The following is a 22,903-nucleotide window of genomic DNA, read 5'->3' as shown; positions in this document are numbered from 1 at the left end:
AAAATTTAATTCCGCTATTTTTGTCTCACTAATAACGGTCGTTTTACTCATATTTGTTACTCTGTTCTTCGCTTATTTTAATCGTTGTTTCGTGAATAATGGTCGTTGGTTTGTATTACAACTAATTGTTCTACTTAATTTGCATTTATTTAAATTGCCTTCATTTGCTGTTCTATAACGCCAGCTGTTGTCCGTTATCTGATTATTAAATTTGATACATTCTAGTTGTATTAGTCATATTTACCATAAAAGATTGGCAGCTAATGTTTTATAATTATTGTACACATTTTACTATACAATTTTGTCACAGATCAGGAATTGTCTTCATGAATCTGTTGTTAATAAATTGTGTATTCTAATAAGAAACGTATGCCCCCTCGCAACCTCCTTCCACTCCTCGATTTGCGCTGAAGCCAAATGTGTCGTATAATTTCTCAAGACGTAATTTATTGGTTTTATTTGACTACAGGATTAATGTTTCGCAAGTGAAGCAATATTACACAGGTATTTGGGAGTGTAGTAGAATGTAGTAGAATGATGTCATAGTTTCAGTTGTATGCAAGCGATTTTGGTTGGACATGAGCAACTGTAGTATGTGTACAAAATGGCTGCACATCTCTAGAACAAAAACGAGCAATGCTGTGAAAATTCGCAAGCGTTCTCGACTAATCAGAGAAAATAACCAATACGGAACACTGTTCGTCTTTCTAAAATACTCACCAGGTAGGACCTATAGAGAAGACGGGGAATATCCATGGAAGGAACCGCATATTTTCAGAGCTTCGTTTAGTAAGAGATAAAGCATTCAGAACATTCTTATCCAGTTGCAGGGGCGGGCGCTACATGGCAGTTATTGTGCATCATGGCGCAGGTTTCTCTAAATTATTCTAAGTGTCAGTTAATACAGTGTTTCCTCAACAAAACAACAAGAGTGTAACATCAGGCTTTTCAATAACTGTTCTCATCGTAATTAATATGTGAATTGAACAAGGAAAGGAGGAAATGGCAGTGGTACACAAAGTACTCTTCACCACTAACCATAAGATGGCTTGCAGAGTGAAGATATAAATGTAGAATCATTGCTTTTGACAGTTGAAACAATTCCAAATGGTAAATGATGTTGCTTACATAGATATCACACGGTTAATATTAGATTAATAACAGCTCGTGAAGTTACAGCAATGCTATAATTATTCACGCTCAGTCATAAACCAAAATCGAGAACAGCGTAAAGAAAATGAAGAGAAAGTTTTGTGATACATTTCGTAGTGTTCTACGGGCTATACGAATAGCTTTAGACGCTGTTTTAAAACCTTCATTATTTTCACCAAAATTGTCGCCAGACTGTCAGAGAAGCAATTGGTTTTAAAGAAAACAGGAACAAGTTGGCCCTACAAATGGAACAAGATTTAAAGATTTAGTAGAAAAAAATTTTGGCGATGTTTATGAAGTCTGTTCTTAACAAATTTTGAGAAATAACTTGTTTTCAGCATCACTAGATAATCTATTCCAGTTCTATAGCATTCACCGAATTTTGTCGTCATAGTGAGAAATTTACAACAGAAAGTGGGCACTGTGAGTGGAATTTTAGGGCAAGAACATTAAATACCATCAAATAAATTTTCAGGAGCCGTGGAGAAAAATTTCAAATCTTTGGCTGCGAAAATGAAGGGAAAAACGTGCTCTTGAAAGATTTATGAACCAACCTCGTTTTGCTGACGAAATTCTATTCTTCACCTTTAGTACAAGTAACTTCTAGACATTCTATATAATCTTAGTGGAACGATTTGGAAAGGCGCGAGAATAGAAAGTCAGACAAAAATAACTCTTATGTAGGCAACATACTGAAAAGTATACGAGGGTACAGTCATTACGTTTCATTGTCACCTCGAAAAAATGAGGTTGCATAATTGTAAGTACATATAACGGCACCATTGCACACTACTAGAGGGTCCAAAACAACATGGTCGATAAAACGGTGTATTGTCGGTTTTCGTGCTTTTATATAGGAACAACTCTGTGTGAATTTTGCGGATGTTTGCTTCATATGGTTCACGTTTCACGTGTCGCAGGCGCTTCTGGTGTGGTAGAACAACACTGAACGACGAAGGACGATGTGGCAGTTCGCCTTCTTGTCGATCGCAAGAGAGGTCGAAGACTAGCATGTCAAAATGATTCGTCGGTGCAAAATGTAAAAATCAGTCAAGCATCAGTTTTCACCATGTTTCGTAACATTCCGTGCATGACAAAGACGCCTGCCGGCTGAGTTACGCGAACACTCACACACGTTCTAAAAGCCCACAGAAACGAGGCAGTCATCATACCACGCCAATTCGGGTGTCTACTTTGGTTTTAGGGTCACTTTGGGCGACTGCTGATACACAAGTTTCACCCCTAGAAAAAGGAGCAAAGTAAGCTTTGGAAAATTTGGATTCACATCCATAGAAAAAGATAGCCAGAATATCATTGCGTGTGATTATGAATTCTTTTAAACTTATATTGTGTGATGCCAACAAATTAAGAAGCAACACATCACAGGAGCATACAACTGACGAATTTGCAGTGCTTGTCAAGGTGAAATCGCATGACAAGCTTTGGAAAGGGTTGTTTCTTGCTCCGCGGCAACGCCTTAGCCTTTTCAACATATTACACTGACACACGCGGTTCTTTTTTGAACTATATCATTATACTGCAATTCCTGTATTCTTCTGATATGGCACCTACCAACTTTTCGCGGAATAGAGACTTCTAAATCGAAGGTCATTCGTCGCTGGGGAAATTGTATTCATAGAAAGGTGAATATGTGGAACACCATCTCCAAGTCTGACAATAACAGACTGATTTCTTCAGGAGAATAGACTCTAATGCAAAAAAAGAAAAAAAGGAAAAAGAAGAAAACCCAATCATCACGGAGGAGTTGTGCAAATTGGGCACAAATTGACTTTCACTTACTTATCGACGAATGGATGAACGTGTAACTCTGCAGCGTAATTTCACCGCGTGGCTATCAAGGATAGTTAAGATGGCCAGATCATAAAGTCAATGCGAATATCGTTCCCTCTACTCAGATGCCCATTTACACCTGAAGATAGGCTCCATAAATTGCTATTTAATAAAGTATATTAATTTAATTTACTGGAAGAGTCAAGGCTTCACAGATTACAGTGTGGTGATTGTGATGCTATTTTTGTGATTCAGAGAGGGAGACGAATCGAAGATATCACGAGCATTTGGCGCTCGATAGAACAAACCTTACGGCACACTGATGCGGGTCATGCTCCACCTGATTTGACATCACAGCTTATGTTTCTGTGTAGAAGAGAAAGACACAAATATGTCGATCTCTTTGAGGAGATGGAGCTGTTCTGAAATTTAATATCCCGTAATTGCATATTGACTAATTAGCAGGCAGTTCCCAAAAGTGCCTATTTTTGGGAGCACTTTGGGAGCTGCATAGCGCATGGTAAGAAAGCGGTCCACAAGGCCAGCAACGTGACGGAAGATTAACGGATATGAAGCTCTTATATAATGCAACACACTGACTCACGATAAGAGAGTAAACCTGATGCGTATTTCGGCAAGCCGCTTCTTCAGCAATTTCTTGCTAAGGGATAATTACCATGTTTCCTAACAGAAAATGGCTTTTATTAGTTTTAGTTTTGAGACCTACTTACGAAGAATATTTCGAGCATGTCTGTTTATTCAATGATGTTATAGCAGTCACTCGCTTTGTAGTTGTAATTTAATGTCAGTTGCTCACATGAAAAATAGCAGTATTATAGGTCTGGTACATCATAAGGGAGAGTATTGTGTTTTTGTTAGTGTCTTTTTGTTACCTTTTGTGAAAATTCCTGCTAAGAATCAACGCTGATGATGTCAATTACGATCCTAGTCAACGTCTTCGCGTATGATAAGAGAGTGCGTAACGTTGTGGTCTCAGCTGAGAGATACAGAGGCGAGCGAATGTGCCGGGACTCACCCCAGTTCTACATCTAAATCTACATTTATACTCCGCAAGCCTCCTAAAGCTGTGTGTCGCGTATGGTTCGCAGGAAGAACGACTGCCGGAAAACTTTCATGCGCGCTCCAAACTCACTAATTTTACATTCGTGATCTCCTGGGGAGGTATAAGTAGGGGGAAGCAATATATTCGATACCTCATCCAGAAACAAACTTTACCGAAACCTGGACAGCAAGCTACACCGCGATGCAGAGCGCCTCTCTTGCAGAGTCTGCCACTAGAGTTTGCTAAACATCTCCGTAACGCAGTCCCGCTTACCAAATAACGCTATGACGAAACGCGCCGCTCTTCTTTGGATCTTCTTTATCTCCACTGTCAACCCGACCTGGTACAGATCCCACATTGATGAGCAATACTCAAGTATAGGTAGAACGAGCGTTTTGTAAGCCACCCCCTTTGTCCATCGACTCAATGAATCTCAACCCGGCACCTGCCTTACCAACAATTAGTTTTATATGATCATTCCACTTCAAATCGTTCCGTACGCATACTCCCGGGTATTTTAGAGAAGTAACTGCTACCAGTGTTTGTCCTGCTATCATATAACCATACAATAAAGGATCCATCTTTCTATGTATTCGCAATACATTAAATTTGTCTATGCTAAGGGTAAGTTGCAATTTCCTCCAACAAGTGCCTATCCACTGCAGATCTTACTGCATTTCGCTGCAATTTTCTAATGCTGCAACTTCTCTGTGTACTACAGCATCATCCACGAAAACCCGCATGGAACTTCCGACACAATCTACTAGGTAATTTACATATATTGTGAAAAGCGATGGTTGCATAACACTCCCCTGTGGCACGTCAGAAGTTTATTTAACTTCTGCAGACGTCTCTCCATTGAGAACAATATGCTGTGTTCTGTTTGCTAAAAACTGTTCGATCCTGCCACACAGCTGGTCTGATATTCCGAAGGCTTCTACTTCGTTAATCAGGCGACAGTGCGGGACTGTATCGAACGCCTTCCGGAAGTAAAGGGAAATGGCATCTACCTGGGAGCCTGTATCTATTATTTTCTGGGTCTTAGGAACAAATCAATCGAGTGGGTCTCACACGACCGCAGTTTCCGGAATCCATGTTGACTCCTACAGACTAGATACTCGGTTTCCAGAAATTACATGATGTTGTTTGTTGTTGTGGTATTCTGTACTGAGACTGGTTTGATGCATCTCTCCATGCTACTCTATCCTGTGCAAGTTTCTTCATCTCCCAGTACCAACTGCTACCTACATCCTTCTGAATCTGTTTAGTGTATTCACCTCTTGGTATCCCTCTACGATTTTTAACCTCCACGCTGCCCTCAAATACTAAATAGATTATCCCTTGATACCTCAGAAATGGTACTATCAACCGGTCTCTTCTTCTAGTTAAGTTGTGCCACAAACTTCTCTTCTCCCCTATCCTATTCAATACCTCCTCATTAGTTATATAATCTATCCATCTAATCTTCAGCATTCTTCTGTAGCACTACATTTCGAAAGCTTCTATTCTCTTTTTGTCCAAACTAATTATCGTCCATGTTTCGCTTCCATACATGGCTACACTCCATTCAATTATTTTCAAAAACGACTTCGTGACATTTAAATCTATACTCGATGCCAACAAATTTCTCATCATCAGAAACGCTTTCCTTGCCATTGCCAGTCTAGACTCTATATCCTCTCTACTTCGACCATCCCCAAATAGCAAAACTCTTTTACTACTTTAAGTGTCTCATTTCCTAATCTAATTCCCTCAGCGTCGCCCGACCTAATTCGACTACATTCCATTATCTTCGTTTTGCTTTTGTTGATGTTCATCTTATACCCTCCTTTCATGTCATTGTCCATTCCGTTCAACTGCTCTTCCAAGTCTTTTACTGTCTCTGTCAGAATTACAATGCCATCGGGGAACCTCAAAGTTTTTATTTCTTCTCCATGGAGTTTAATATCTATTGCGAATATTCCTTTTGTTTCCTTCACTGCTTGCTCAATATACAGATGGAATAACATCGATGATAGGCTACAACCCTGTCTCACTCCGTTCCCAAACACTGCTTCCCTTTCGTGCCCCTCAACTCTTATAACTGTCATCTGGTTTCTGTACAAATTGTAAATAGCCTTTCGCTTCCTGTATTTTACCCCTGCCACCTTCAAAATTAGAAAGAGAGTATTCCAGTCAACACTGTCAAAAGCTTTCTCTAAGTTTGCCTTTCCTTACTCTAGGTTCTAAGATAAGTCGTGGGGACACTATTGCCTCACGTGTTCCAACATTTCTACGCAAACCAAACTGATCTTCCCCGAAGTCAGCTTTTGCCAGTTTTCCCATTCGTCTGTAGAGAATACGCGTTAGTACTTTGCATCCGTGACTAATTAAACTGATAGTTCGGTAATTTTCACATCTGTCAGCAGGTGCTTTCTTTGGGATCGGAATTATTATATTCTTCTTGAAGTCGGAGATAACCTTCTACATCCTTACATTTGCCATCTAGCCATCCCTGCTTAGCCATTTAGCACTTCCTGTCAATCTAGTTTTTGAGACGTTTGTATTCATTTTTGCCTGCTTCATTTACTGCATATTTATATTTTCTCCTTTCATCAATTAAATTTAGTGCTTCTTCTATTACCCAAGAATTTCTCCTAATGGTGGTGGTGGTGGTTAGTGTTTAACGTCACGTCGACAACGAGGTCATTAGAGACGGACCGCAAGCTCGGGTTAGGGAAGGATTGGGAAGGAAATCGGCCGTGCCCTTTCTGAGGAGATTTCTCCTAGCCCAAGTCTCTTTACCTACTAGGTCCTCTGTTGCCTTCACTACTTCATCTCTCAAAGCTACCCATTCTTCTTCTACTGTATGTCTTCCCCCATTCCAGTCACTTGTTCCCTTATGCTTTCCCTGAAACTCTGTACAACCTCTCGTTCTTTAAGTATATCCTGGTCCCATCTCCTTAAATTCCCACCTTTTGCAGTTTCTTCGGTTATAATCTACAGATCATAACGAATAGATTGTGATCAGTGTCCACATCTGCCACTGGAAATGTCTTACATGACAAATGACTTGATATGCAAACTAAAAACCTTTTGTATAATTCTACAACAGATCAATGTCACAGATATAAGCCTATAGTTTTGCGCATCTGCTCGTCAACCCTTCTTGAAAACTGGGACTACCTGTGCTCTTTTCCAATCATTTGGAACCTTCCGCTGCTCTAGAGACTTGCGTTACACGGCAGGTAGAAGGAGGGCAAGTTCTTTCCCGTACTCTGTGTAGAATCGAATTGGTATCCCGGCATGTCCAATGGACTCTCCTCTGTTGAGTGATTTCAGCTGCTTTTTCACTCCTTGGACACTTATTTCGATTTCAGCCATTTTTTCGTTTGTGCGAGAATTTAGAGCAGGAACTGCAGTGCAGTCTTCGTTTGTGATACAGCTTTGGATAAAGGTGTTCAGTATTTCAGCTTTACCCGTGTCATCCTCTGTTTCAATACCATTATCATCCCAGAGTTTCTGTATGTACTGTTTCGATCCACTTACTGATTTAACGTAAGACCAGAACTTCCTAGGCTTTTCTGTCAAGTCGGTACATAGAATTTTACTTTCGAATTCACTGAACGTTTCACGCATAGCTCTCCTTACGCTCACTTTCACATCGTTTAGCTTCTGTTTGTCTGAGAGGTTTTGGCTGGCTTTAAAATTGCAGTGAAGCTCTCTTTGCTTTCGAAGTTGTTTCCTAATTTTGTTGTTGAACCACGGTGGGATTTTCGCGTCCCTCACAGTTTTACTATACACGTACCTGTGTAAAGCGCATTTTACGATTAACATTGTGAGTGTCGGAACAGAAACTTTCGTTTTTATCTGTTAGGTAGTCTGAAATCTGCCTCCTATTACTCTTGCTAAACTGATAAACCTTCCTCCCTTTTTTTACATTACTATTTACTTCCTTATTCAGGGATGCTGCAACGGCCTTCTGATCACTGATTCCCTGTTCTGCGCTTACAGAATCGAAAAGTTTGGGTTTATTTATTATCAGTAGGTCTTGGATGTTATCTCCACGAGTCGGTTCTCTGTTTAATAGCTCGAGGTAATTTTCGGATAATGTACTCAGAATACTGTCACTCGATGCTCTGTCCCTACCACCCGTAATAAACACCTGGTAGTCCTCGTCTATATCTAGTAAACCGAAATCTCCACCTAAGACTATAACATGCTGAGGAAATATATGTGAAATGTATTCCAGATTTTCTTTCAGTTGTTCTGCCACTAATGATGCTGAGTCAGGAGGTCGGTAAAAGGAGCCAATTATTAACCTGCCTCGGTTGTTGAGCATAACCTCCACCCATAATAATTCACAGGAACTATCCATTTCTGTTTCAGTACAGCGTAAACTACTACTAACAGCGACAAACACGCCACCACCGGTTGCATGCAATCTATCCTTTTAAACACCGTCTGTGGCTTTGCAAATATTTCGGCAGAATTTATCTCTGGCTTCAGCCAGCTTCCGTACTTATAGCGATTCCAGCTTCGGTGCTTTCTATCAGGGCTTCAAGATCCAGTACTTCACCGACGCAGCCTCGACAGTTTACAATTACAATACCGGTTGCTGCTTGGTCCTGACTTTGCCCCGCACCCTTCGAGGCTGTTGCCCTTTCTGTACTTGCTCGAGGCCGCCTAACCTAAAAAACCGCCCAGTCCACGCCACACAACCCCTGTTACCCGTGTTGCAGCCCGACCTATCCAGCGAAACCCGAAAGAACTGCTAGTAACGCCACTTCACAACGCGTAGGTGCATGGCATACAAGTATTGCACCACAATTATAGAATGAAATTAAAACTTAATGTTGCCTTCCCAAACGTTGTCAGCCATGCTTTACTATATCAATTTTTAAATTGTCAAATCTCAGAGTGATCAGATGAATACCTTTCCCTAAATGCAAGTTCTTAAGGAAACAATAAGTGACGCTAAATAATGAAGCTAGGAAGCCAAATATTGGTCATAATGTGCAGCAGTATGTCAAAATTAACTGGTACAAGTCCCAACGTGATTAAACCAATATTTTGGTTAGTATCGACGTGTTTAAGAAAAATGAAAAACGCTAAATATTAGACTTAGAAATATAAAAATTTGTATGAGGCTTCAGTTTAATATAAAAATAATAATTACGTGACCCCATTGACCTATCTCTAATAGTTTTCGAGTCATTTATTAAAAACTAAATTTGGAACAAAAACATGCTTATTTGTAGTTGATTAAGTCTCTGTTATATTACTGCTAGAAGGTTCTGATTACAGTAAGTAATGAAACCTGTTACATTACAGAGCTACAACAAGATTCAAGAACTTGATGCTAATAACAACCAAAAGAAGGTCTCTTAAAGCTGTAGTTCAGGGGTCATTCTTTACTATTAGTTCCGTTCTAAAAATTCTAGACGGCAAAGTTTATTTGTAGATTATAGCCGTCTTAACCACATTCATACAACATATTACGAATAATCAAAATTAGTGCACAACAGTGCACTGTCGGAGGTATAGCGCGCACGACAGCAGGTGCTCCCTTGGCCGTCCATTGCGCCCGTATATAAACACGGCTCGAGAGGCAGGACGTCATTTCAGTTAGCACACATCTACTGTATGGTCAAACTCAGTCAAACGCCGGAACACGCGATGCCTCGGATGACATCACACCCAGATCGCAACTAAACTGATATTTTCGGTACAAATAGGAAGTGAAATGGCGAGGATTATACACCGTCCTTTATCGCTTCGATTTCGCGGAAGTAACTATTTGTGTGCCGCCCACAATGTTAACAAATCCACGTGGCAAGTGGTGACCATTATTTTCCACTCTTGTGGCGAGCGGTTATTTAATTTATCATACATAATATGGCGAAAGACCATTTAATGGGAAATTACCGTAGATGTCACCGCTGAACTGCTCATAGTGCTGTTTAGGGTACTGAGATTCATTATTAGTATTAACATAATGAATATTACGATGTTGTGAATGTGGAAACTTACCAAATATGTCTATCATTTAGGTCTCAAGATCTTCATTTACAATCGTAGTCCTGATCCCACTGAGTAAATAGAAAGTAGAAACTTTTCTTTCAGTAGACATTACAAGAATGTGGACTAGAAGTGTATGAACTATGGTCAGCATTTTCTCCATCGTTTCTGCCTGACCACAGAAATAGTTTCGGGGCTCTCGTAAAAGACAGCGAAAATATTCTAAAATTTCCTATTACTTATGATTTATTATTATTATTAATCCGCAGTCCCACAACGTCCTATTATAAGGAATTAATGTTTTTACATTTAATCGATGATTTTGTAAATTTAATAAAACTATTCCGTATCTTAACGTTTCCATATTTGTTTTTAAGAAATTACTATGTACCTTTACCTAAAGTAAGGTCCCATAAAATTTTTTGTTTTTCTTTATGCCATAGGGCGTAACTAAATTGCATATTTATGTCTTTAATGTGTTTCTAAAGTTCTGTTATGACTTTCAACTCCTCCTGAACAGGTCATGAAGGCCAACGGGACCGACCGGCCGCCATGTCATCCTCAGCCCATAGGCGTCACCCGATGTGTATATGTAGGGACATGTGGTCAGCACACCCTTCTCCAGACCGTACGTCAATTTCTTAGACCGGAGCCGCTATTTATGAATCAAGTAGCTCCTCAGTTTCCCTCACTATGGCTGAGTGCACCTCGCATGCCAACAGCGCTCGGCAGACGGGGTGTTCACCCATCCAATTGCTAGCCCTGCCCTCTCGGTCGCTTTTATCTAATACTTTCCCCTCTTCGGGGAAGTGTGTGGAGGACTTCGTAGCCTTGTGGCTTTTACTCTTCTGTGTACTTGTGTGTGTGAATTTATTTGTGATTTTTTGGTGTCTGTGAAGTGTGATGACTGTTCTGTGTGTCTGGTACTAGCTTGAGGTTGGCGAGATGATTGTTATTTTGAGGGAGGATTAGGATTTGGATATAGGGATGTTCTCTTCGACTTAGTCGTCGAAGATCGTCATAGGGCATTTGTGTTTGTCGCGGGACGTGTCATACCGACCTAAGGAATGGATAAAGTTATTTCCAGATCTGGAAGATGTCTCATGGAAAGCGTTTGCAAGATCTTGGAATCTTTCTTCGAGGAGTGAGATTTCGGCAGCGGAGGGCAGATCATCAGTGGGGAATCCAAAGGGTAGGTGCAGTTCCCTCCTGAGGGTGCAGCTTTGAAGCCTCTGGAGTTTTTCCAGATGCTGCTTTGCAGCGTATCCCCAGACAGGGCATGCATTTTCCATTACTGACTGGATCAGGGCTTGCGGCGATTTACTCCTACTGGGCAGGGACAGGATCTGGTTGAATTCAGGATTGGGTATGGGATGAACATTCTGGAGCAGACCTTCCAGTGGACCTCGTCTGTGTGGGGTCTCCATGTAAGACGAGAGTCCAAGGTTACGCCAAGATACTTGGCGGTTCTGCGCCAGGGGAGTTGGGTTCCGTTTACGTGAAGGTGGAGTGGTGGGCGTTGAGGAGGCTCGCGCCTTCCGAGACTGCGGGAAATCAGCATAGCCTGCGTCTTTTCAGAGTTGGTGGTGATGAGCCAAGGACAGGCCCAAGTTTCTATGTCATTTAATAATCTCTGTAGCCTATGGATGACCAGGGACTTGTTAGCATTTCTCGTGTAGAAGGCTGTGTCGTTTGCGTACCATGCAGTGTCCACCAGGGGTCCGTTGATGGGTCCGCAGTGTACAGGCTGTATAAAACTGGCCCCAGGGTCGATCCCTGTAGCACCCCAGCACGAATACGCCTTTTCGTGGAGGTGGCAGTTTCTACTTTGACAGAGAAAGTTCTATTCGTGAGACAGCTTCTGATCAGCTTGACTATGCTCCCGGGGTACCCTTGTGTGTGCAACTTGTGGATAGCCCTCTGTGCCATACTGAGTCAAAGGCTTTGGCTACAACACGTAGCACTATCCCGCTGTATCCTGTGTGGTTGAAGCGTTCTGTGGCTGCTTCAACCACTCTCATGATCTGTTGTGGGGCAGAGTGGTTCTACCGGAATCCGAATTAGAAACCTTGCAGAAGTTGCTCTCTGGTAATATGTTCCTGTATGGGTCTTAGCAGGAAGCTCTCGTATATATTGCTGAGAGTTGGCCAGAGGCTAATTGGCCAGTGGTGCTGCGGGAATAGAGGGTCTGTCGCAGGTTTGTGTTTTGCGATCACTTCCGCATGTTTCCAGTAAACTGGGAACTAGCGGGATCGAGTAATCTCGTTGAGGGCATTCGCGAGGTGTGTGATCGCCGTGGGTGGGAGATTTTTGACTAACTGATTGGTGACACTGTCGTGTGTTGGCGCCTTTTTTGTGGGGAGTGACCTAATAACTTAGGCCACGTCGTCGGGGGCGAACACTGTGGGTTCATCCTCTGGGTCCTCCTCAGCATTGAGGAAGACAGCCAGTTGACGACGCACTACCTCTTCGTGCTCTGCAACCTGGGGTTCTGCCGCTTGAAACTGCTTCTCGAAGGAGTCGGCGAGGGCGTTGGCCTTCTCAACATCGCTGCAGACCAGACCCCGCTCGCCGTGCAGTGGCGCCATCCTAGCGCGTCTTTTTGTGAACTGTTTGGTTGCTGGCCATAGTGTATTACAGCCCTGCCCGACCGCGCTTTACTTCGGTGATATGACGGGCACCGGTGTTACAACAGCATTAAGACCGTAGGCTCTGTTACGACTTTTCACAATAAAAAAAATCTAGTGATTTTAAAGGTTATTTTGTGTGTAACCTTTGGTTTTTATATTGATGGTGTTTATAGTATCTGGTGTCTGCGTGTTGTACGCTTTGTAATATAAAGAGTACCATGATGCTTCTTTTTTGCAATACTGAGATTTGCTAGTTGGTTGTGTAAACTATAAGCTCATAGTACGGTAGATCGACAATTAGTAAGGTTAACTGATAAGGTTAAAAAATAAGCTCTTCCGTAAGGTTCAAAATTTTTGTATGCGCTGAATGTGAAGATATTTATTGGAAGTAATCATCACAGTACATACTACACCTCATAGAAAATGTTCGTTGTGATAAGGGCCTACAAGGTTCGAATAATTTGATATGTACGAGAATGTGTAAATTTGTATACATTTTCCTCTTTCTATATTTTTTATGGTAGCTACAAATAGGACCACATTCGTGTTAAGATCGTGATGCCTGATCGTTCTTATGTATTTTTAGCACTGAAGATAATCACAGAGTGACCGAAACCGATCTGTGAAACAAAAGATTTCAATATTTGCGATGGATGCTGTCATTATCTTAAATATACTCACAATAATTCGTTCACGCAACGTGCGGTTCCAAATGGAATTAGGCATCTAAATATAGATCTGAGAAATTCCACTTTTTAAGTGTTTGAAATGAACATTCTAACAGCAATAGGGTTATAACTGATTCCTTATTTCAGGGTCACTAATAAGGACTTCATGTCAGCATGCACACATGGGAAACTAATATTCAAGATCGCTCCTTTACACTCCCCTCCTCTTAGAGAATTAATCAAGGTCACCCATGTAAATGTCCACACAGCTTCTGCAACAGTGCATGATATACCCAAAATCACCCAGGTGAACCCCAGCAACACCGATGCACCTTACGCAAGGGGACTAAGTAATGATGTAACTCGATGTGGTACAGTGACATAAAATTGACGGAAAACACTTGGGCAAACGGGAACCCGTTGAAACTACGAGAAACCACCACCAATCCCACTAGGCCTAATAATATTCGATCTTTCCATCCTCTTATTATCATTTGCTATTAACTGAATTGTGTTCACTATTACATACATTGTTTGCGCATCAAGAGGAGAGTTTCATATTTTCTTTTAAACGAATATTGTTATGAACCATAATTCTGTGAAGAAAGTATTTCGAAATAATAATAGTGATACAGCAAATAATGTTTAATTACTAACACATTCGTATGCGATACAAATTTTTGCAGTTATTTTTTCATTTTTTAACTTTTTTTTTACTTTCATAACCATTCACTAACAGATGATACGAGAAACACATATTTAATTATGAGATCAATACAGTACTATTACCGTTATGGGGACTTCGTTTTATAGTTTATTTTTCATCACAAATACTTTCGTTTCATGTTTTAGCAGAATGTTGTTCTTTTTTTTGTCATCAGTCTACTGACTGGTTTGTTGCGGCCCGCCACGAATTCCTTTCCTGTGCTAACCTCTTCATCTCAGAGTAGCACTTGCAACCTACCTCCTCAATTATTTGCTTGACGTATTCCAATCTCTGTCTTCCTCTACAGTTTTTGCCCTCTACAGCTCCCTCTAGTACCATGGAAGTCATTCCCTCATGTCTTAGCAGATGTCCTATCATCCTGTCCCTTCTCCTTATCAGTGTTTTCCACATATTCCTTTCCTCTCCGATTCTCCGTAGAACCTCCTCATTCCTTTCCTTATCAGTCCACCACATCCCAAATGCTTCAATTCTCTTCTGTTCCGCTTTTCCCACAGTCCATGTTTCACTACCATACAATGCTGTACTCCAGACGTACATCCTCAGAAATTTCTTCCTCAGATTAAGGCCGGTATTTGATATTAGTAGACTTCTCTTGGCCAGAAATGAATGTTTTGCCATAGCGAGTCTGCTTTTGATGTCCTCCTTGCTCCGTCCGTCATTGGTTATTTTACTGCCTAGGTAGCAGAATTCCTTAACTTCATTGACTTCGTGATCATCAATTATGATGTTAAGATTCTCGCTGTTCTCATTTCTACTACTTCTCATTACCTTCGTCTTTCTCCGATTTACTCTCAAACCATACTCTGCACTCATTAAACTGTTCACTACGTTCAGCAGATCATTTAATTCTTCTTCATTTTCACTTAGGATAGCATTGTAATCAGCGAATCGTGTCATTGATATCCTTTCACCTTGTATTTTAATTCCACTTCTGAACCTTTCTTTTATTTCCGACATTGCTTCCTCGATGTACAGATTGAAGAGTAGAGGTGAAAGGCTACAGCCTTGTCTTACACCGTTCTTAATACGAGGACTTCGTTCTTGATCGTCCAGTCTTATTATTCCCTCTTGGTTGTTGTACATATTGTATATGACCCGTCTCTCCCTATAGCTTACCCCTACTTTTCTTAGAATCTCGAACAGCTTGCACCATTTTATATTGTCGAACGCTTTTTCCAGGTCCACAAATCCTATGAACGTGTCTTGATTTTTCTTTAGCCCTGCTTCCATTACTAGACGTAACGTCAGAATTGCCTCTCCCGTGCCTTTACTTTTCCTAAAGCCAAACTGATCGTCACCTAGCGCATTTTCAATTTTCTTTTCCTTTCTTCTGTATATTATTCTTGTAAGCAGCTACGATGCATGAGCTGTTAAGCTGATTGTGAGATAATTCTCGCACTTGTCAGCTCTTGCTGTCTTCGGAATTGTGTAGATGATGCTTTTCCGAAAGTCAGGTGGTATGTCGCCAGACTTATATATTCTACACACCAACGTGAATAGTCGTTTTGTTGCCACTTCCCCTAATGATTTTAGAAATTCTGATGGAATGTTATCTATCCCTTCTGCCTTATTTGACCGTAAGTTCTCCAAAGCTCTTTTAAATTCCGATTCTGATACTGGGTCCCCTATCTCTTTTAAGTCTACTCCTGTTTCTTCTTCTATCACATCAGACAAATCTTCACCCTCATAGAGGCTTTCATTGTATTCTTTCCACGTATCAGCTCTCTCCTCTGTATTTAACAGTGGAATTCCCGTTGCACTCTTAATGTTAACACCGTTGCTTTTAATGTCACCAAAGGTTGATTTGACTTTTCTGTATCCTGAGTCTGTCCTTCCGACAATCATATCTTTTTCGATGTCTTCACATTTTTCCTGCAGCCATTTCGTATTAGCTTCCCTGAACTTTCTAGTTATTTCATTCCTCAGCGACTTGTATTTCTGTATTCCTGATTTTCCCGGAACATGTTTGTACTTCCTCCTTTCATCAACCAACTGAAGTATTTCTTCTGTTACCCATGGTTTCTTCTCAGCTACCTTCTTTGTACCTATGTTTTCCTTCCCAACTTCTGTGATGGCCCTTTTTAGAGATGTTCGTACCTCTTCAACTGTACTGCCTACTGCTCTATTCCTTATTGCCGTATCTATAGCGTTAGAGAACTTCTAACGTATCTCGTCATTCCTTAGAACTTCCGTATCCCACTTCTTGGCGTATTGATTCTTCCTGGCTAATGTCTTGAACTTTAGCCTACTCTTCATCACTACTATCTTGTGATCTGAGTCTATATCTGCTCCTGGGTGCTTTGTTTAGTGTGAGCCAAAATATGCAATCATTTTGTTTCCCACCTCACTAAAGTTCATAACAGCTACAGTAAACGTCCTCGTTAAACCTAGTTTTGTGTTTATCGTGATAACATCATTCGAATGTTTTTGAACTGTGTCGTTTTCGCGACACACTGTACATGGAGGACAACACTCACTGTCAGTAGGGATGTAGCGTGGCGGCTACCATGGTCGTGGGCTTGCTTGAATAAGATTCCACAGTGATCAGCTCAAGGACCGCCCTCATCTATACAGCCGACCACAGACAACCAGAGGCTCACAGAACTGAACGCAGATAAATTATGTTTTCACTTCTTTGAAGGGACCACACTGACCAAATAGTTCGGTTTCGCTCTAGACAGAGCCTTTCATTCACACGTTACCGTGTCTGTTGAATTGTTTTTCTTGTGCATGCATATATTTCACAATAGCTTTGAAACTAGATTTCACATTAGAGTCCTATAATGTATATTATACGGATGTATTTCAAATTCGTCCCCACAGGTTTAGTTAGTGTTAATGGAACTCAAAATATGCTCATTACATTTACACATACATAGCTAAATTCTTTTGTTATTATTTATAAAATTATGTAAGTTGCATAATAGTATCCTGTTATCGGCGAACTGCTTGTTAGATAGAGATTAAGCTGAATTCCTTTTTAAGGTTTGAAGTTATACGATCTCAGTATGACGTAAATCATTGACAACAGATCTGTACCTGGTCCGTGAAAATAACTTGTCCACCTACAGCAGAATAATGAGCATGCAAACGTGTAAAATATACGGGGGATCATTTGAAAATTCTGAAGATATGCTCGATCAGAGGAGCATAATGTCTTATTACTCATACAACTTTCACACTAAAATGTTATTCCATCGCTTAACTGCATTTGCTTACCCGTTTACAATTAATAGAGGGGAAATTTTCCTCATTCAAGCTCATTAATATTCATTTCAAAAATATAATTGTTTGAGAATAACACAGCTATACCTATATCCATTAATTATATCAGATATAATTACATTCGGCTTTAGTGCTCTGGTTGAGCTCGTAATGACTTCAGTCGTTTCAGTATCATGATTAAATATCCGTTAAATTCACAGAATGTAATTTCACGTCTAGTATATACGCATGAAGTTGATAACTGATGCTATTAGAAGAGTTGCGATTACACTAGGGAAAAAACGGCTTATTTTGTGTACATCTAAGAAAAAACAAGAGTCTCTTTACAATCGAAATTCTAGTCTCGTAATGCGAAGATACTTTATCTTAAGTACCCATGAGTGTCACATGCGGAGATACTGTACACAAGACAAATCTTCCTGCAGTATATTGTTTTCCTATATCTGATTAATATAGTACCAAGGGAACACATTGGTTTATAGATGACTTCTGGCTAAACAGTTCAGAGTGATATGCAACATTCATTCCACTTAAATTGTCTTTCTATTTTTTTTTCTTTTCTTAGTTATCGATTTTATCACTGGTTTGATGCGTCACACCATGAATTCCTCTACACTGGTACACTACTGTGAAGCAATTTAGATGTGACACGTTCTAAGATTTCTCAGTTCAGAGGAATGGATACAACCATCACAACCACCTACGTATGTATGCTTCCAATTCTTGGTAGCTGTAAATTGCTTTCAATATTTTTTTTTTTTTTTTGCCAGCCTACTAGGTGTAGGATCTGCATAGTTTTATATGGTCCCGTATACAGTAGCTGTTTACTCTTTCTTTACAAGGAGGAGAAGAGTTTGGATGTGATATAAGCAATAACGATTTCTACAAGTAAATATACTTGTGCAATCGTAGCCTTCTCTCATAGACCTTCTTCCTAATAATACCCTGTTCATGGAGTCAATAGTTGAAATCCTTACCTTTCCTCACAACGTAATTTCTTTTTAATGCATGTGTGCAAATCGGATTGTCCAGTCATTAACATCTTTGCTTTTCTTTCAGAGATCTGGGAGTGTATAAGGGGTTGTGTAAAATGGCAAATTGTTCACTATGTGCCCAAATAGTTTCATAAATTCCAACTGGCGTACATGTTATATACTTGCATATGTTCGTACAAAAAAAAATTCTCTGATAGTACTGTCAGGTAGGTAATTTTGTGGATGAAATTTTGATAACAAAATGTATTTTTCGTTCTAATCCTGCTGAAAAGTCTTAAATTTCTAGGAAATTTAAAACATTATCGCTTAGGAAGGCGACAGGCTTGGTATGTAATCTCTAAGATTCATTCTGATGATTGAAAGCGCTGTTGTCGTCTTCGTAGAATACAGATTGACATATTACTGAAAAGATCAGAAAGACCTATTATGTACGTGATTCCACCTCATTCAGAGGGTTCTGGGTTGTCAACATCGACGTGCGCTATTTGCGAAGGATGAGTTGGTAACACAGAGTGTTGCCCTAACGCCTATGTATCTTTTACAGTGTCAGTTTGAGAGGAGGCGACGTGCAGGTCTTGATATGGTGATGGAGTGCATCGGCCGCCATTATAGCAATCTATATGCAAATATTCATGATCAATCAAAGAATCTGCCTTCTTTATCATTTCATGTTTTATGAAGTCCGATTACAATTTGTTGCAGGCATTTACATGCATGTAACCTTCATTACCGATACGCGGTCTACCATACCACTATTAACGACAAACCAAGATAACCAGCTACGCCGATTTTTAAACTCACTCTTTATTTGATTTCATTTTCTTTTCAGAGCGTCTCCCGTCTCTTATATTGCTGCTCTCATCAGCACCATTGGTAAGCAATTTCTAGTGATTAACACGTAGCAGGATTATTATGAGAAGAGCATCGCCTAGATCTGGGGGATAACTGGCGTGATAACGTCTGGCTATTCAATTGCAGAGTTGATTGGAACTGCTGTCAAGAATATCATACTCGGCCATTTTTCCAAGACACAGGAAAAAGTGTCGGGTAAGGCTCTCAAACGTGTACACCAACTCATTGTATATTCCCATGGTCCACCAACTGGTGGAAGAAACGTCATCCATTTTCGGGAAGATATTGTTGCTAACATTCGTCTATTAATGTATAGTATTTAAAAGAGAGGTATGAGTATTGCTTTGCATGGCCACATGTGGTTAGCCCCACAGAAGGCTCTATGTGTAATTCAATGCGACATATATGATGTCTTCGAGCATAATGATTTCAAATGCATTTCATTCCCCGTGAAACTACAGAACCCTGATTAATGAATATACATATGCACCTACATGTTGACGAAAGCAAGCTACAAAGATTAAGATGACGATTATGAACACATGGTGCAAGATAAGGTGGTTAGCATATTGCTAAAAAATTCCCCTGACCGACTCGCAGGAGATTGCTGTCGTCTGCGACCAGGCAGTTGATTGTCACATTTGTGGGCTGCCTCTGGACAGAGAAGCGGAAACACCACGTCCGAACAACTGTCATTGAATGGGAAACCCTTTCATAATTTTAGTGGGTATGATGCGCACTTTCTCGTTCGGCTTTAGGGAGATTTCAGTTTGAAGGGTGATAAGGTCAGTTTCATTACTGCTACTGTTGGAAAGTACATTTCTTTTGTCAAGAGAGTCTTGCCAGGTATAACGCCCTCCACCCTGCATTCACTTCATTCCTCTCCTCAGGAACTTGCTGATACTACTCATCTGGAGGGTATGAATATCACTAGAACTGCATTAAGTTTAAGCTTGCGACGAAGAACGGAGACTGGATCGCTTGGAGAACCTCCACGTAACCAAACTGAACAACATAATCACTCCCTTCAGTAACTAACAGGCAGTGCCGTAACGGATGTGGACTGTATGCAGGGGATGAATGTTTTGCAGAAGTGCGGCTTCTCTGATTTAGGGGAATGTGCTAGATTGTACACGAACACCAATGTACACCAACTAGTGGACATTTTAGAGGAATCTCGGACTGTACGCCTGGGCGCATACTGTCTGAATCCCTTCTTCTAATTTATAGCACCATGGCTTTCGCCGGACGTAATGTGAACAAAAAATCTGTCAGAATCAAACCACTGACTGATCTTTGACATGACATTCTTTTTAAGCTTTGTGATCACAAGTTATTCGAAACTGCTTTAAATAATATTTCTTACCTTTTGTGTTTTGATAAAAATAGATGAGAACACAAAAATCGGTTTGGAAGAAAATCCTAACATGGAACAAAGTGAATTAACTAATGCATTTCAGAATGCGACCTACAATCATGATCCGAAAATCATAGATAGATGATAGATGATTATTTACATGAAATTGATGTACACCCAGATAATCATTCAAATAATGTAATTATTCAACTGATAAATTTTCGTGTGAAGTAAATATTCCATTGTATGGCACTTCCCCTGAATCGAACGTCCAAATAGTTAAGCAGCCAAGTGATACAATTTCGCAGCGATTAAAAGTTGACAGGTAATGGACGAGAGTCTGAAATATTTTTTAAATAAAAAACTAACGAACCTTAACTAAATATGAGTGCACTTAGGAAAACAATCCAAAGTTTTAACAAAGTGACTACTAAATTCTTCATTTGTGTGGCCATACTGTTCGTAGTTGCTTTACTATTCTTGGGGGTGTTTTTGTTCCACAAAGATGCGTAATTTTTCTACTAGACAAGTTTCGCTTAAAGCAACATCATTGTTCTGTAATTAAGTTATTTACATTTTGATTTGCTTTTAAATGGAAAAATAGTTGGTTAATAATAAGTTGCTTTGTACTTAAGATGATGTATGGTTGATTTCTCGATTGCATCGGGAAATGCCGTTCGACAGTAAATCGTTGTGTTTCTGCGTTAGGCATTAATAATTTTACTGTAATTTTTAGTTTTTCTGCATCACTATGAATTTCTTATGCTTTTAACAAAAATCATGTGCATAAAAATGTGTTCTGAATAACGTAAGAAATTCATAGCGCTGCAGAAAAACTAAAAATTAGGCCAAAATTAACAGTGTCTAATGCAGACACACTCAATGATTCTCACAGAAGAAAGCGGAGATTACAAGTAAATTACATTTAAAATTAGGACTTGTGTTACAGAAATCAGTCACAACAACTATCTCCAAACGGAACAATTGCGGTTACTCAATAGTCAGAACCAGCACAGGCAACAATTATTTCAATTAAAGGTTTCTCAAAATAGGATGACCAAGTTACAATGCAAATCACAACAGAGCAACAGGAATTTTCTGAGGTCAGAGGACTAGATCAAGGCAGCCCACCATTATCGGATCATGTCATAGTTCCAATAGTCCCAATGTGGATCCCTCGTTGTTCGGTGATGACACGAAATACGATAAGCTATTGCTGAACTGTGTACAGTAGGAGCTAAGAGTCCCACCTTTACTATCCTCTGCCCCTCTATAAGAAAGTTCATTAAGTACAGACAATTCCAAGTATCTTCGCCGGATAAACGTAATCCAAACCAGGTTGTGTTCATGAAGGCTTTCAGAGGTTTGAGACATTAATCCTGGAGAAAACAACAAAATATTCGCTTCACAACAGAGTATATTCAGGGCGAAGGCCCCTTCTGAAAAATCCACACAGCAGAAATTTCCCAAACATATGAACAATCTGAAAGAGCCTTTTTATCAAGATACTGGTCAAGATGCCACCAGGAAAGACGTAAGAATCGACTGATCAATGATGAAGTATTTCATGGTAAATGTAGTAGACTCCACAGATAATTTGAGAATTAGTTAGAGAAAACTCGTTATTGGGACGAGCCAATTTCTCATTAAGACTTGCTGACAAATATATAAATTAATGTTTAGTAAAATAATGATATATGCACGTCACTTCAGTAGTTCTCTGTAGGTTCAAAATTTTCGGCGTCCACGTACATTAATAAGCCCCAGGTAACATAATTATTGTCAGTGATATCATATAATATCACATCCTGCCGCTCCATCGCAGTATTATCATCGAGTGCACCTACAAAAGAAGGTCTTTGATGACAGCGAGTTGTTCCTGGGCATGGCTGCATTGGCAAATGTGTTGCTGCCTTCAGAGTTTACCAATGTGCTGAAGACGAACATGACTGTGGTGGTGGTTGTAGACACAGTAAATATATATTACATGAAACAGGCTAAGGCTGAGAAGTCATCATCATACTGTCAGTTCATGGAGTAAGTGTTGCACATATTCATCATGTCAGGAAACATTCCTCACACACAAATTAAAGAAAAGATGTTATGTGGACATGTGTCCGGAAACGCTTAATTTCCATGTTAGAGCTCATTTAAGTTTCGTTCTTCCACCTACGCTCAATGGAGCACGTTATCATGATTTCATACAGGATGCTCTACTTTTGCTGCTGGAACATGTGCCTTTACAAGTGCGACACAACATGTGGTTCATGCACGATGGAGATCCTGCACATTTCAGTCGAAGTGCTAGTACGCTTCTCAACAACAGATTCGGTGATTGGCGGATTGGTAGAGGCGGACCAATTCCATGGCCTCCACGCTCTCCTGACCACAACCGTCTTGACTTTCATTTATGGGGGCATTTGAAAGCTCTTGTCTACGCAAC

This window comes from Schistocerca gregaria, chromosome 5 (genome assembly GCF_023897955.1).
Source record: "Schistocerca gregaria isolate iqSchGreg1 chromosome 5, iqSchGreg1.2, whole genome shotgun sequence".
Taxonomy (NCBI): domain Eukaryota; kingdom Metazoa; phylum Arthropoda; class Insecta; order Orthoptera; family Acrididae; genus Schistocerca; species Schistocerca gregaria.
This window is presented reverse-complemented; position numbering follows the sequence as displayed.